Below are 15,396 nucleotides of genomic sequence, written 5' to 3' on the forward strand. Positions count from 1 at the left end.
AGTCAGTCAAGGCAGTGGAGAGGTTTCTAGGTATGACAGGATGGTATCATCGCTTCATCCCTCACTACGCAGACCGCTCTGTTCCTCTCAATGCTCTGAACAGGAAGGACGTGCCAGAGGGCTTTCGAGGACTTGAAGGAGGCCCTAACCAAAGCACCAGTGCTGCTCTACCCTGACTTCTACCTGCCCTTCAAAGTGCAAACAGATGTTAATGCCATTGGTCTTAGTGCTGTTTTGACAGAAGAGATTGATGACGGTGAGCGAGTTATTGCCTATGGATCAAGACTGCTGAACTCTGCTGTCTACTACTCTGTTTCTGAGCGAGAGTACCTAGCAGTCATTTGGGCGGTGGAAAAGTGGCGGCCTTTCCTTGAAGGGAGGAAGTTCGAGGTCATTCTGGACCACTCAGCCATGGCCTGTGTGTTCAACCATCAAAAACCCAATTCAAGAAGGTAAGATGGACGATCGGACTACAGGAGGTTGAGTTCCATGTTACCTACAGAAAAGGACAGTGCAACATTGTTCCGGATGCTCTCGCCCACGCCCTGGTTGGGATACAGAAGCAAGCCACGGTCTGCGTCAGCCAGGCATCCAGCAGTCACAAATGCTCACTCTGTGTGTATAAGTCTGACTTAGAATCCTGACCAGAATGTTTGGTGACTATTTGGTTATTTTACCTTTTGGGGTTTTTGCTTTGTGTATTTCCTTTGGACAATTTTTACTGAACTGTGCAGCTTGAACTGGTAAGATCAATCTTCATTTTCCTTTCCTCCCTTCTGGATTTATTGGAGATTTTCTTATTTTTTTTTTGTATCTTACCTGTAATTGAAACTGAACTGTACTGACTTTCATTGAAGGACAGATACTATTTTGCGTTCTTATTTGTGTTTCAGAGACTGAGCCATACATTTTAGTTGATTTGTGGTGGGGATTATATTATTTCATAGGCTATGGTGTAAACCTCACTGTGGTGTAGAAACCACAGCTATTAGGAAAAGCAACAGACAAGACGCTGGCTCATCTGCAGTTTATTGCTTGGAACGTCTCTCCACTGTGGTTACCCTGGGTGTGATCAACGACTTGACATCTAAAAATTGACTTCTATACCTACAGAATGCAAATAGTTACAGAATGTGGTTGGAGGGAGGTCATACACCCAAGTTAAAACGCTATGTATACAAACATGAGCTACCAGAACCAGTCTGGAAAGCAAAAAAGCACAGCTAGAAAGACTACTCTCCACACTTTGGTCTTGTAATGTTATCATTAAATGACTATGAATTGACTTCTTATAGATGTCTTGGGAATCATTAATATTTGTATCAAGATACAAATATACCTAACAAAAATGTAAATGCAACATGTAAAGTGTTAGCCCCATGTTTCATGAGCTAAAATAAAAGATCCCATCATTTTTCCATACACAAAAAACGCTTATTTCTCAAATGTTGTGCACAAATTTGTTTACATCCCTGTTAGTGAGCATCTCTCCTTTGCCAATATAATCCATCCACCTGACAGGTGTGGCATATCAAGAAGCTGACTAAACAGCATGATCATTACACAGGTGCACCTTGTGCTGGGGACGATATCAGGCCACTCTAAAATGTGCAGTTTTGTCTAAAATGTGCAATTTTGTCACACAACACAATGACATAGATGTCTCAAGTTTTGAGGGAGCATGCAATTGGCATGCTGACTGCAGGAATGTCAACCAGAGCTGTTGCCAGATAATTTAATGTTAATTTCTCTACCATAAGCCGCCTCCAACGCCGTCTTATAGAATTTGGCAGTACGTCCAACCGGCCTCACAATCGCAGACCACATCCAACCACGCCAGCCCAGGACCTCCATGTCACGGTTTCGGCCGAGACTGCTCCTCCTCCTGGTTCGGGCAGGCAAAGGCGTTCGCCGTCCCCGGAGTACTAGCTGCCACCGTTGGATGTTTCGTGTGTGATTGCTTTGGTCTGTCTTGTACACCTGTGTCTGTTTGTGTGCTGATTACGTGTCCTATAAGTTCCCTGTTTTGTATTGGTTAGATTGTGTGTTGTTGTTCGCCTGTCCGTAGTGCTGCGTGTTTTGTTCCCTGTTTGTTGTTTTATTGTTTACGCATGGTTGCGTAATTGCTCGCCTCTGTTTGTCTTTTGAGGCCGTTTATGTGTATCGTTGCCTTTCGGATATTTAGTAAACTCTGTTGTACTGAGCTTCGGTGTCCTGCGCCTGACTTCCACACCACATACACCTCACCTCTTGACAGAACAACACACCACCATGGAGTCAGCAGGAGCAGTGGCGGCACCCAAGTCGCTGGAGGATCGGATCAGCGACCAAGACACCATGATCCGGCAACTTGGGGCCGCCATGAACGAGGTGTCCAACACGCTGCGCCGGTTGGTGACTGGGGAGGTGCCCACGCCTTCGCACACCATCCCATCACCCACGGCCAGTCCTCCTCTCTCAGCACCGGAACCCAGTGGCATTCGGCTATCGCTCCCGAGGGCATATGACGGTTCTGCAGCCGGGTGTCAGGGATTTCTCCTGCAGGTGGAACTTTACCTGGCTACTATACACCCGGCGCCCTCGGGATACGAGAGCGTCTCCGCCCTCATCTCCTGTCTATCCGGCAAGGCGTTGGAATGGGCCAACGCCGAATGGAGGGGAATAGACGCCGCAACCATCACCTACGCGGAGTTCTCCCGCCGCTTCAGGGCTGTCTTCGATCATCCACCTGAGGGTAAAGCGGCGGGAGAGCGTCTGTTCCACCTCCGACAGGGGAAGAGGAGCGCCCAGGAGTTCGCACTGGAGTTCCGGACACTAGCAGCGGATGCGGGGTGGAATGAGAGGGCCCTCATCGACCACTACCGGTGTAGCCTACGAGAGGACGTTCGTCGTGAGCTGGCCTGCAGGGACACCAACCTGTCGTTTGACCAGTTGGTGGACATTTCCATCCGTCTAGACACCCTGCTGGCTACCCGCGGACGTCCCGAGTGGGGGTCGTCCATTCCACCCTCCAGCACCTCCGAGCCGATTCCTATGGAGCTCGGGGGTGCTGGCGCTAGAGAGAGGAGGAGAGGGAACCCGAGGGGGGCCATCCCCTGCACCACCTGTGGTCGTGGAGGACACACCGCGGCCAGGTGCTGGGGAGGGTCTCCTGGGAGGGGTGACAACAGGTCACGCACTGGGGAGTCATTTCAGGTGAGTAGGCGCCCCACTTACCCAGAGCTTTCTGTTGGTCACATGAGTATTCCTGTGAGATTTCCACAGGTGGCACCTCATTCCCAGCATAAGGCGCTGGTAGATTCAGGCGCAGCTGGGAACTTTATTGATCGGGCATTTTGTGGTAGGTTAGGGATTCCCCTTCGGCCGGTAGAAGCTCCATTTCCTGTCCACGCATTAGACAGCCGGCCGTTGGGGTCGGGCCTGATCAGGGAGGTCACAGCACCACTGACGATGACGACGCAGGGGGGTCATGAGGAGATCATTCAGTTTTATCTGATTGACTCCCCTGCGTACCCCGTGGTGTTGGGACTTCCCTGGTTAAGCACCCATGATCCTACCATAGCGTGGCAACAGAGGGCTCTTATGGAGTGGTCTGCCCAGTGTGTAGGGAGATGTCTAGGTGTTTCCATAGGGGCGACCTCGGTAGAGAGTCCGAACCAAGTGCCCGCACTGCGCATTCCCCCTGAGTATAAGGATTTAGCACTCGTGTTTAGCAAATCGAGGGCAACACGGCTGCCTCCTCATAGACAGGGGGACTGTGCGATAAATCTCCAAACAGGAGCGGCTCTGCCACGGAGTCGTGTGTATCCCCTGTCTCAAGAGGAGACAGCGGCTATGGAGACTTACATAGCCGAGTCCTTGGCACAGGGATACATACGGTCCTCTACTTCCCCGGTCTCCTCGAGTTTCTTCTTTGTGAAGAAGAAGGATGGGGGATTGCGCCCGTGTATTGATTACCGTAGTCTCAATCAGATCACAGTTAAATACAGCTACCCACTTCCACTGATTGCGACGATGACGGAGTCGTTACGCGGAGCGCGGTTCTTCACAAAGTTGGATCTCAGGAGCGCGTATAATCTGGTGCGCATTAGGGAGGGGGATGAATGGAAAACAGCATTTAGCACCACCTCGGGTCATTACGAGTATCTCGTCATGCCATACGGGTTAATGAATGCTCCTTCAGTCTTCCAATCCTTTGTTGACGAGATTTTCCGGGACATGCATGGGCAGGGTGTAGTAGTTTACATCGACGACATCCTAGTGTACTCTTCCACACGAGCCGAGCATGTAGCCCTGGTGCGCCGAGTGTTGAGAAGACTGCTGGAGCATGACTTGTATGTCAAGGCAGATAAATGCCTGTTCTTCCAGGAGTCCGTCTCCTTTTTGGGTTATCGGTTGTCCGCGTCAGGGGTAGAGATAGAGGTAGACCGGGTATCGGCCGTGCGTAATTGGCAAACCCCAACTACTGTAAAAGAGGTGCAGCAGTTCTTGGGTTTTGCTAATTACTACCGGAGGTTTATTCGGGGTTTTGGACAGGTTGCAGCCCCCATTACATCTCTGCTAAAGGGGGGTCCGGTTCGTTTGCAGTGGTCGGCTGAGGCGGACAGGGCATTTGTTAAGCTGAAGAACCTGTTCACCTCGGCTCCGGTGCTGGCGCATCCGGATCCCTCTTTACCCTTCCAAGTAGAGGTGGACGCGTCTGAGACCGGTATTGGGGCAGTCCTGTCACAACGGTCCGGCGCGCCACCTAAACTCCGCCCCTGTGCCTTCTACTCGAAGAAGCTCAGCTCGGCGGAGCGCAACTATGACGTTGGGGACAGGGAGCTGTTAGCCGTAGTCCAGGCCCTAAAGGTGTGGAGGCATTGGCTTGAGGGGGCTCAACACCCTTTCCTCATTCTGACAGATCACCGTAACCTGGAGTACATCCGGGCAGCTAGGAGATTGAACCCTCGTCAGGCTAGGTGGAACATGTTCCTAACCCGGTTTGTTTTTAAGATCACATACATCCCAGGGTCCCAGAATGGTAAGGCAGACGCCCTGTCCCGGCGGTATGACACAGAGGAGAGGTCCAACGAGCCTACTTCCATATTGCCGGAGTCTTGTTTGGTGGCTCCGGTGGTTTGGGAGGTCGATGCGGAAATCAAGCGGGCACTGCGTACCGACCCTACTCCCCCCGAGTGTCCTGTGGGGCGGACGTACGTTCCGCTCGAGGTTCGTGATCGACTTATTTATTGGGCTCATACATCACCCTCCTCTGGACATCCAGGTATTGGCCGGACCGTGCACTGTCTTAGCATGAAATACTGGTGGCCAACGTTAGCTAGGGATGTGAGGGTTTATGTCTCCTCCTGCTCGGTGTGTGCCCAGTGTAAGGCGCCTAGACATTTGCCCAGGGGTAAGCTACATCCCCTGCCCGTTCCACAACGACCATGGTCCCACCTATCGGTGGATTTCGTAACCGATCTACCCCCCTCCCAGGGGAATACCACCATTTTGGTCGTTGTGGATCGGTTTTCTAAGGCCTATCGTCTCCTTCCAATGCCGGGTCTCCCTTCTGCCCTACAAACCGCTGAGGCCCTATTCACCCATGTGTTCCGGCACTATGGGGTCCCCGAGGATATTGTGTCTGACCGAGGTCCCCAGTTCACCTCCAGAGTTTGGGGGGCGTTCATGGAACGGTTGGGGGTCTCGGTAAGCCTTACCTCGGGGTACCACCCAGAGAGCAATGGGCAGGTGGAACGTGTCAACCAGGATGTGGGTAGGTTTTTGAGGTCCTATTGCCGGGACCGGCCGGAGGAGTGGTCTAGGTTCCTCCCCTGGGCAGAGATAGCCCAGAACTCTCTCCGCCACTCCTCCACCAATTTAACACCTTTCCAGTGTGTTTTAGGTTATCAGCCGGTCCTGGCACCATGGCACGAGAGCCAGATCGAGGCCCCTGCGGTGGACGAGTGGATTCGGCGCTCGGAGGAGACGTGGGACGCTGCCCATGTCCATCTGCAGCGTGCCATCCGTCAACAAAAGGCGAGCGCCGATCGCCACCGCAGTGAGGGACCGGTGTACGCACCGGGAGATCGAGTCTGGCTCTCGACTCGAAACCTGCCCCTCCGCCTGCCCTGCCGGAAGCTGGGTCGGCGGTTTGTGGGGCCCTTCAAAGTCCTGAGAAGATTGAACGAGGTGTGTTACAGGTTACAACTGCCTATAGAATACAAAAATATTAACCCCTCGTTCCATGTGTCTCTTCTCAGGCCGGTGGTAGCTGGCCCACTCCAAGAAGTTGAGATAGGAGAGACCCCTCCGCCCCCTTTGGACATCGAGGGGGCCCCGGCGTACAGGGTCCGGACTATCTTGGACTCGAGGCGCCGGATGAGTGGTCTCCAGTATCTCGTGGAGTGGGAGGGGTACGGTCCGGAGGAACGGTGCTGGGTGCCCAGGAGGGACATCCTCGATCCATCCCTCCTGACGGAGTTCCACCGTGGGCATCCCATGCGCCCGGGTCCGCGTCCTCCTGGCCGTCCCCGAGGCCGGGGTCGGCGCACGGCTGGAGCCGCGCGTCAAGGGGGGGGTACTGTCACGGTTTCGGCCGAGACTGCTCCTCCTCCTGGTTCGGGCAGGCAATGGCGTTCGCCGTCCCCGGAGTACTAGCTGCCACCGTTGGATGTTTCGTGTGTGATTGCTTTGGTCTGTCTTGTACACCTGTGTCTGTTTGTGTGCTGATTACGTGTCCTATAAGTTCCCTGTTTTGTATTGGTTAGATTGTGTGTTGTTGTTCGCCTGTCCGTAGTGCTGCGTGTTTTGTTCCCTGTTTGTTGTTTTATTGTTTACGCATGGTTGCGTAATTGCTCGCCTCTGTTTGTCTTTTGAGGCCGTTTATGTGTATCGTTGCCTTTCGGATATTTAGTAAACTCTGTTGGACTGAGCTTCGGTGTCCTGCGCCTGACTTCCACACCACATACACCTCACCTCTTGACACTCCACATCCGGCTTCTTCACCTGAAACCAGCCACCTGAACAGCTGATGAAACTATAGGTTTGCAGATCCGATTAGGGTGTAACATTTCAAATCTATCACCCCCATGATCTTCCCTAGTGGAATCTACAATCTATCTTGCTTGTCTCAGAGAAAGGACTGGAAAAGTTACATTTAGCATTCAAATTGACATTGTGACACTGTGAGTACACAATATACACTTCAGAAAACATCGCCATTATCTTACTTTTGAGACTATAATTTCCGTGCCTGCAAGCATATCTCCTACACAATCTAAACCTGATAGGCCTACACAATGTGGTTCTAGATTGCACACATTTGATGTGGATACATTAGATAAATTGCGTTATTCATTGAAAATGCCATTTAGTGTGCAATAACTACATGATATCAAATGACAAATGTGCAGGAAAATGCAGGAAGCCATGTCTGTATTACAACATGTTTGATTTGATCAACCCTGTGGTGATAGGTTGATACACAGGCATTTCAGCTTTCAGTTGTAGCAGAACTCCTGCGATTCTTAGTTCTCCTGTAGATGGCGCTAACTTTCCTCCTAAAATACAGACCGGAAAATACATACAGCACAGGGTTTAGGCTACTGTTCAGAAACGTTAGGTAGGTTGAAAGCTGGGTTCCAATATCCAGGGTATGATCCCACATCTCGTCCAAAACCTCTGTTTCACACAGTATATCGAGTAGGGTGAAGAGTTTGAAGGGACTCCAACACACAAGGAACAGCATCGTCACGGCGTAAACGAGGACTGTGGCCTTCCTGTAGTTTCTATCCTCTATGTAAACACTCTCCCTCCTCTTCCTCAGGGCTCTAAAGATGTTACAACTGCAGGAAATAATCACCACAAAAGGTTGAATAAAGCCCACAATGTTCATCAGGAGGTTGTGGGCCAGCTTCCAAGATTTCCCTGAGTTTTCAGGATACTCCAGAATACACACCATTGTCTGAAGTTCATCAACAAACATCACCTTTATGTGAATCGTCGCCAGCACCCCCATCATGTCACGGTTTCGGCCGAGGCTGCCTCTCTCCCTTGTTCGGGCAGGCTTCGGCGTTCGTTGTCTCTGGAGTACTAGCTGCCACCGTTGTATGTTTCATGTTCGTTTGCTTCTGTCTAAGTGTTGTCACACCTGTTTTCATTCAGTGTCATTAGTGTCCTATTTAGATCCCGTTGTGTGTGTCAGGTGTTGTGTAATATTGTTTTGTGTCAGATGTGTTTTCGCTCGGTTGAGCTTCTCTCCACTGCGCTGGAGTTACGCACCTGTTTGTGCGCTGTTCTGTTTCGTTTTCGCCTTCGTGCGTATTTCGCCTTCGGGCAAGAGTTGTCCGTTTTGCCGTGTTTTCGGCTCAATACAAGTTTGTTGGATTATCCGTCTGCGTCCTGCAATTGATTCCGCCACTACACCTACAGCACACCTTGACAGAATATTACACCACCTATGGAATCAGCAGGAGCCGCAGCAGCCCAGGCGACTCTGGAGGACAGGGTCCGGGAGCAAGGGGACCAGATCCTGCAGATGGGGACCGCCCTGCAGGAGGTGATCACCACCATCCGAGGCTGGGGGACGCCTCCACCGCCACCCTCCGTGCCAGCACCATCGGCCAGTCAGCCTAGTCCCGCACCAGAAACCCGAGGAGTCCGACTCTCGCTCCCGAGGGCTTACGATGGGACCGCAGCCGGGTGCCAGGGTTTCCTTCTCCAGGTGGAGCTGTACCTGGCCACCGTGCATCCGGCGCCCTCGGGACATGAGAGCGTGTCCGCCCTGATCTCCTGCCTGTCCGGGAAGGCGTTGGAGTGGGCCAACGCGGAGTGGAGGAGGATCGACGCGGACACCATCACGTACAGCGAGTTCTCCCGCCGCTTCAAGGCGGTGTTTGACCATCCCCCGGAGGGGAAAGCGGCGGGGGAGCGTCTGGTCTTCCTCCGGCAGGGGAGGAGGAGTGCTCAGGAGTTCGCCCTCGAATTCCGTACTCTAGCGGCAGATGCAGGGTGGAATGATCGGGCCCTCGTCGATCACTACAGGTGTAGTCTACGAGAGGACGTCCGTCGGGAGCTGGCCTGTAGGGACACCAGCCTCACGTTCGACCAGTTGGTCGACATGTCCATCAGGCTGGATAACCTGCTAGCTACCCGCGGGCGTTCCGAGGGGGGTCCGTCCATTTCACCCTCCAGCGCTTCCGAGCCGTGCCCCATGGAGCTCGGGGGTGCTGGCGCTAGAGAGAGGAGGGGTCGGCTTGCTAGGGGGTCCATCCCTTGCACCAACTGTGGTCGGGGAGGACACACCGCGGCTAGGTGCTGGGGATGGCCTCCTAGGGGAGAGGACGACAGGTCCCGCACTGGGGATTCCCTCCAGGTGAGTAGGCGCCCCACTCACCCAGAGCTCTCTGTTGCACATTTTTGTATGCCTGTGCGTTTTCCACAGGTAGCACCTCATTCCCAGCATAAGGCGCTGGTAGATTCAGGCGCGGCTGGGAATTTTATTGATAAAAAGTTTTGTTTAGCGTTAGGGATTCCCCTTCTTCCTGTTGATGTTCCTTTCCCCGTTCATGCCCTAGATAGCCGTCCGTTGGGTACGGGCTTGATCAGGGAGGTCACGGCGCCACTTAGGATGTGTGCGCAGGGGGGTCATCAGGAGATGATTCAGCTATTTCTGATTGACTCTCCTGCGTATCCGGTGGTGCTGGGCATGCCCTGGTTGAGTACCCATAACCCATCCATTTCGTGGCAGGAGAGGGCTCTGATGGAGTGGTCTGCTCAGTGTGTGGGTAGATGTTTGGGCGTTTCCGTAGGGGCTACCTCGGTGGAGAGTCCAAACCAGGTGCCCGCATTGCACGTTCCCCCTGAGTATGGGGATTTGGCTATTGCGTTTAGTAAGGCGAGGGCGACGCAGTTGCCGCCCCATAGGCAGGGAGATTGTGCGATAGACCTCCAGGCAGGAGCTGCGCTCCCACGGAGCCATGTGTATCCTCTGTCTCAAGAGGAGAAGAAAGCTATGGAGACTTACATAGACGAATCTCTGAGACAAGGATACATACGGCCTTCCACTTCCCCTGCGTCCTCGAGTTTCTTTTTTGTGAAGAAAAAAGATGGTGGTTTGCGCCCGTGCATCGATTACCGTGGTCTCAATCAGATTACGGTGAAGTACAGTTATCCACTCCCGCTGATTGCGACCATGACTGAGTCGTTGCATGGGGCGCGTTTCTTCACAAAATTAGATCTCAGGACCGCATACAACTTGGTGCGCATCAGGGAGGGCGATGAATGGAAGACAGCCTTTAGTACCACCTCGGGCCATTACGAGTATCTGGTCATGCCATACGGGTTGATGAACGCTCCGTCAGTTTTCCAATCATTCGTGGATGAGATCTTCAGGGACATGCAGGGGCAGGGGGTGGTTGTGTACATTGATGACATTCTCGTGTACTCGCCTACCCGTGTCGAGCATGTGGCCCTGGTGCGCAGAGTGTTGCGGAGGCTGGTGGAGCACGACCTGTATGTGAAGGCAGAGAAGTGTCTGTTTTTCCAGGAGTCGGTCTCCTTTTTGGGGTATCAGTTGTCTGCGTCAGGGGTGAAGATGGAGGTAGACCGGGTGTCGGCCGTGCGTAATTGGCAAACACCAACCACTGTGAAGGAGGTGCAGCAGTTTTTGGGGTTTGCGAATTACTACCGGAGGTTTATCCGGGGTTTTGGACAGGTGGCAGCTCCCATCACGTCTCTGTTGAAGGGGGGTCCGGTGCGTCAGCAGTGGTCGGCCGAGGCGGACAGGGCGTTTGGGAGGCTGAAGGACCTGTTTACCTCGGCCCCGGTGCTGGCGCATCCGGATCCCTCTTTGCCGTTCCAGGTAGAGGTGGACGCGTCAGAGGCCGGTCTAGGAGCCGTGCTTTCACAACGGTCTGGCGCGCCACCTAAACTCCGCCCCTGTGCTTTTTATTCTAAGAAGCTCAGTCCGGCGGAGCGGAACTATGACGTAGGGGACAGGGAGCTGTTAGCCGTGGTACAGGCCTTAAAGGTGTGGAGGCACTGGCTTGAGGGGGCTCAACACCCTTTCCTCATTTTGACGGACCACCGTAACCTGGAGTACATCCGGGCGGCGAGGAGGCTGAACCCTCGCCAGGCAAGATGGAATATGTTCTTGACCAGGTTTACTTTTAAGATCACGTACATCCCTGGGTCACAGAATGGTAAGGCAGATGCGCTGTCTCGGCGGTATGACACGGAGGAGAGGTCCGTGGAGCCCACTCCCATACTGCCGGAGTCGTGTCTGGTGGCACCGGTAGTGTGGGAGGTCGATGCTGAACTCGAGCGGGCGTTACGCACCGACCCTAGTCCACCACAGTGCCCGGAGGGTCGGAAGTACGTTCCGCTCGAGGTTCGGGATCGATTGATCTATTGGGCTCACACGTCACCCTCCTCTGGACATCCGGGTATCGGCCGGACAGTGCACTGTCTTAGTGCCAAGTACTGGTTGCCCACGTTGGCAAGGGATGTGAGGGTTTATGTTTCCTCCTGCTCGGTGTGCGCCCAGTGTAAGGCGCCTAGACATCTGCCTAGGGGTAAGTTACTACCCCTGCCCGTGCCACAACGACCATGGTCCCACCTCTCGGGGGATTTCCTTACTGACCTTCCTCCTTCACAGGGGAATACCACCATACTGGTCGTTGTGGACCGGTTTTCTAAGGCCTGTCGTTTGCTCCCCATGCCGGGCCTTCCTACCGCCCTGCAAACTGCCGAGGCCCTGTTCACCCATGTGTTCCGGCACTACGGGGTACCCGAGGATATTGTGTCTGATCGGGGTCCCCAATTTACCTCCAGAGTCTGGAGGGCCTTTATGGAGCGGTTGGGGGTCTCGGTGAGCCTCACCTCGGGTTACCACCCGGAGAGTAATGGGCAGGTGGAACGTGTAAACCAGGATGTGGGCAGGTTTCTTAGAACATACTGCCAGGACCAGCCGGAGGAGTGGGCAAGGTACGTTCCCTGGGCCGAAATGGCCCAGAATTCCCTACGCCATTCCTCCACTAACCTAACCCCTTTCCAATGCGTGTTAGGTTACCAGCCGGTTCTGGCACCCTGGCAGCAGAGCCAGATCGAGGCTCCTGCGGTGGATGAGTGGGCGAGGCGCTCGGAGGAGACATGGAACGCTGCACACGTCCACCTGCAGCGGGCCCTCCGACGTCATAAGGCGAGCGCTGATCTCCACCGCAGTGAGGGGCCTGTGTACGCACCTGGTGATCGAGTCTGGCTCTCTACCAGGAACCTGCCCCTCCGCCTGCCCTGTCGGAAACTGGGTCGGCGGTTTGTAGGGCCATTTAAAGTCCTGGGAAGGTTGAACGAGGTGTGTTATAAATTACAGCTACCTGTTGAATATAAAAGTATTAACCCCTCGTTCCATGTGTCCAGTGGCGGCTCCTGAAAAAATTCTCAGGGGGGGCAATTTTTCTGATGATTTAGGTGACCTACACACATTTTAAAAAAGATATGTCCAGCAACAACATGAAGACAGGGGCAGCATATAAGTCAATACCAGAAGCATTTATTGACTGATCTCAAAAGTGTTGGCTTACCAGGGTTGGTGGAGCCCTCAGTTTCATCTTTGCCTCGCAAAGCTAACTCAAACACTCCGCAAAACTTGTCCACCAGTATCTGTCTTTTTATCTCACGTTGTACATCTCTTAAAGCCTGTCTATCACCCCCAGCATAAACTGCCTTCTTCCTATCAAGTAGTGATTTTAGATGTTTTGATACCCAAGGCTTGTTGTTAGGGAAGATTTTACAGGTCTTAGTAGGCACAACTGACTCAACACAGAAGTTTACATAGTCTGAAATAACCTCTGTGAGTTCATCCAGATCAGAGCTGCTGTCCTCAAATACCTCCCACATTGTACAGTCAAAACACCCCAAGTGATACTGTTGTCATTCCAGATCTGGACAGTTTTAACTGTGGGTTTCTCCCTCTCCAGGAGGCGACAGTAAATTGGCCTGAGGTAGACCACATTGTGGTCTGATGTCCCCAGAGGAGGTCTGGTGGTGGCAGAGAACGCCTTTGGTATTGTCCCATAGCACAAATCAAGAGTCCTATTTTTCCTAGTGTGACATTTCACATACTGATGGTATGTGCGCAAGACTTTGTGCAAGGTACAGTTGTTAAAATCCCCTAAAATAAATTTGGGTGCGTCGGGGGAGATGGATTCCAGTTTCTGTGACAGATTATAAATAATCTCTGATGCCTTTGTTATATTAGCTTTTGGTTGAATGTACACAACGGTAACAAACAATTGGGGGAACTCACGGGGCAGATAGTAAGGTCGCAGTGACACAGAAAGCAGTTCAATGTCGGGGGTACAGAGTCGCTCTCTTACCAGGATCGATTTACACCACTGGTCGCTGACAAGCAGGCAGACGCCCCCGCCGTGAAGTTTCCCTGTGACTGTCAGATCGCGGTCCGCTCTGACCAGGGTGAAGCCGGCCGGCTCCACTTCTCTGTCCGGGACTCTGTCATCCAGCCAAGTCTCAGTAAATGCCAGCAAACAGGCCTCCCGATATTCGTGTTGGAAGCGCAGATTCGCTGACAACTCATCCGCTTTCCCCCTCAGTGACTGGGCATTAATCAGCAAGGTGGTGGGTAAGGGAAGTTTGTTCTTAATTTTTTTAAAGTCGTTGTCTGATTCCCCCGCGTTTTCCACGTTTGCATTTGGGTTTGTAATCCACTCGCAGACAATCAGGTATTAGATGGGCCATTGGGATATCCATCGCGTTCGTATTTGAGTTGCATTGTAGTAAAAACTCCCTGCTGTATTGGATTCCGCTGCCAGCAGCGTTTTCATTATTTAGTCCGTTCGTAGCGGGTATGTACACGATCAACAAGATCAGTCCAACACCGTGACCCCACCACTGGAAATCCATGGTTGGCAGAATGTTTGTAAACTAAGTGTACAAATTAAAAACATAAAATAACGCCACTAAGTGTACAAATTAAAAACATAAGATAAAAAACATAAGATAACGCCACACCAAACGTCACACACACTGCAGGTCGCAACAGAGACGCTGCTACACGCTCTTTTCTTAGTTACGTTCATGGTTACGTTACGTATGACGAAAGCGCGTAAGTGCAAGCCCTCAGACACCCATAGAGATTGTATTGAAAGCTCTGAAATTTGAAAAAAATTGATTTTACATGGGAGTCTATGACAGACTTCTGGGCGATTTTCAACCTGACTGAAATCGCCCCAAAAGGGGGGGGGGGGGGGCATTTGTAGCACGACTTTAGCCTGATTGGACATTTAGTGGCAGTGTGGCACTGTGGCAGATCAGACGTCTAGATTACAACACTGATAACTACTGTTGCCGTGATATAATTGATTAGAAAAAAAATCCCTTCCTTTTCCCGTTTGGCAGTGCGTCGCCCATATCGCCCTATTGAACACACCGCCCCTGCATGTGTCCCTTCTCAGGCCGGTGGTAGCTGGCCCACTCCAAGACAGTGAGATCAGGGAGACTCCTCCGCCCCCATTGGACATCGAAGGGGCACCGGCGTACTCCGTGAGGTCCATCTTGGATTCGAGACGTCGGATGGGGGGTCTCCAGTATCTAGTGGAGTGGGAGGGGTACGGTCCGGAGGAGCGGTGCTGGGTGCCGAGGGGAGACATTTTGGACCCGTCTCTCCTGACGGAATTCCATCGTGGACACCCGACGCGCCCGGCTCCGCGTCCTCCGGGTCGTCCCCGAGGCCGGAGTCAGCGCACGTCTGGAGCCGCGCGTCAAGGGGGGGGGTACTGTCACGGTTTCGGCCGAGGCTGCCTCTCTCCCTTGTTCGGGCAGGCTTCGGCGTTCGTTGTCTCCGGAGTACTAGCTGCCACCGTTGTATGTTTCATGTTCGTTTGCTTCTGTCTAAGTGTTGTCACACCTGTTTTCATTCAGTGTCATTAGTGTCCTATTTAGATCCCGTTGTGTGTGTCAGGTGTTGTGTAATATTGTTTTGTGTCAGATGTGTTTTCGCTCGGTTGAGCTTCTCTCCACTGCGCTGGAGTTACGCACCTGTTTGTGCGCTGTTCTGTTTCGTTTTCGCCTTCGTGCGTATTTCGCCTTCGGGCAAGAGTTGTCCGTTTTGCCGTGTTTTCGGCTCAATACAAGTTTGTTGGATTATCCGTCTGCGTCCTGCAATTGATTCCGCCACTACACCTACAGCACACCTTGACACATCAGCAGCCCAAACAGCCACAGGATGAGGCAGACCACCAATGAATAGATGTAGGGAGGGACGATGCTGTGGACCAGGATCCATTCTGTTGTGGAGCGGAGTCTAGATGGTGGGAAGTATTGTGCTAATGTTTTCTGACAGTAGCATTGCCATGGGGACCATCAGCTCTGTGCTCAAAGGAAAATAAATGAAAA

The 15,396-nt window shown here is 52.7% G+C and overlaps 1 pseudogene across 1 annotated transcript; it reads right to left on the reverse strand.

The window, feature by feature from the left end:
* Positions 1-7,378: 7,378 nt before the first annotated feature.
* On the reverse strand, positions 7,379-8,002 carry LOC311145628 (B2 bradykinin receptor-like; annotated as a pseudogene). The gene has a single exon. The product of its transcript is annotated as a B2 bradykinin receptor-like (transcript).
* Positions 8,003-15,396: the final 7,394 nt, after the last annotated feature.

This window comes from Coregonus lavaretus (genome assembly GCF_964263955.1).
Source record: "Coregonus lavaretus genome assembly, chromosome: 18".
Lineage (NCBI taxonomy): Eukaryota > Metazoa > Chordata > Actinopteri > Salmoniformes > Salmonidae > Coregonus > Coregonus lavaretus.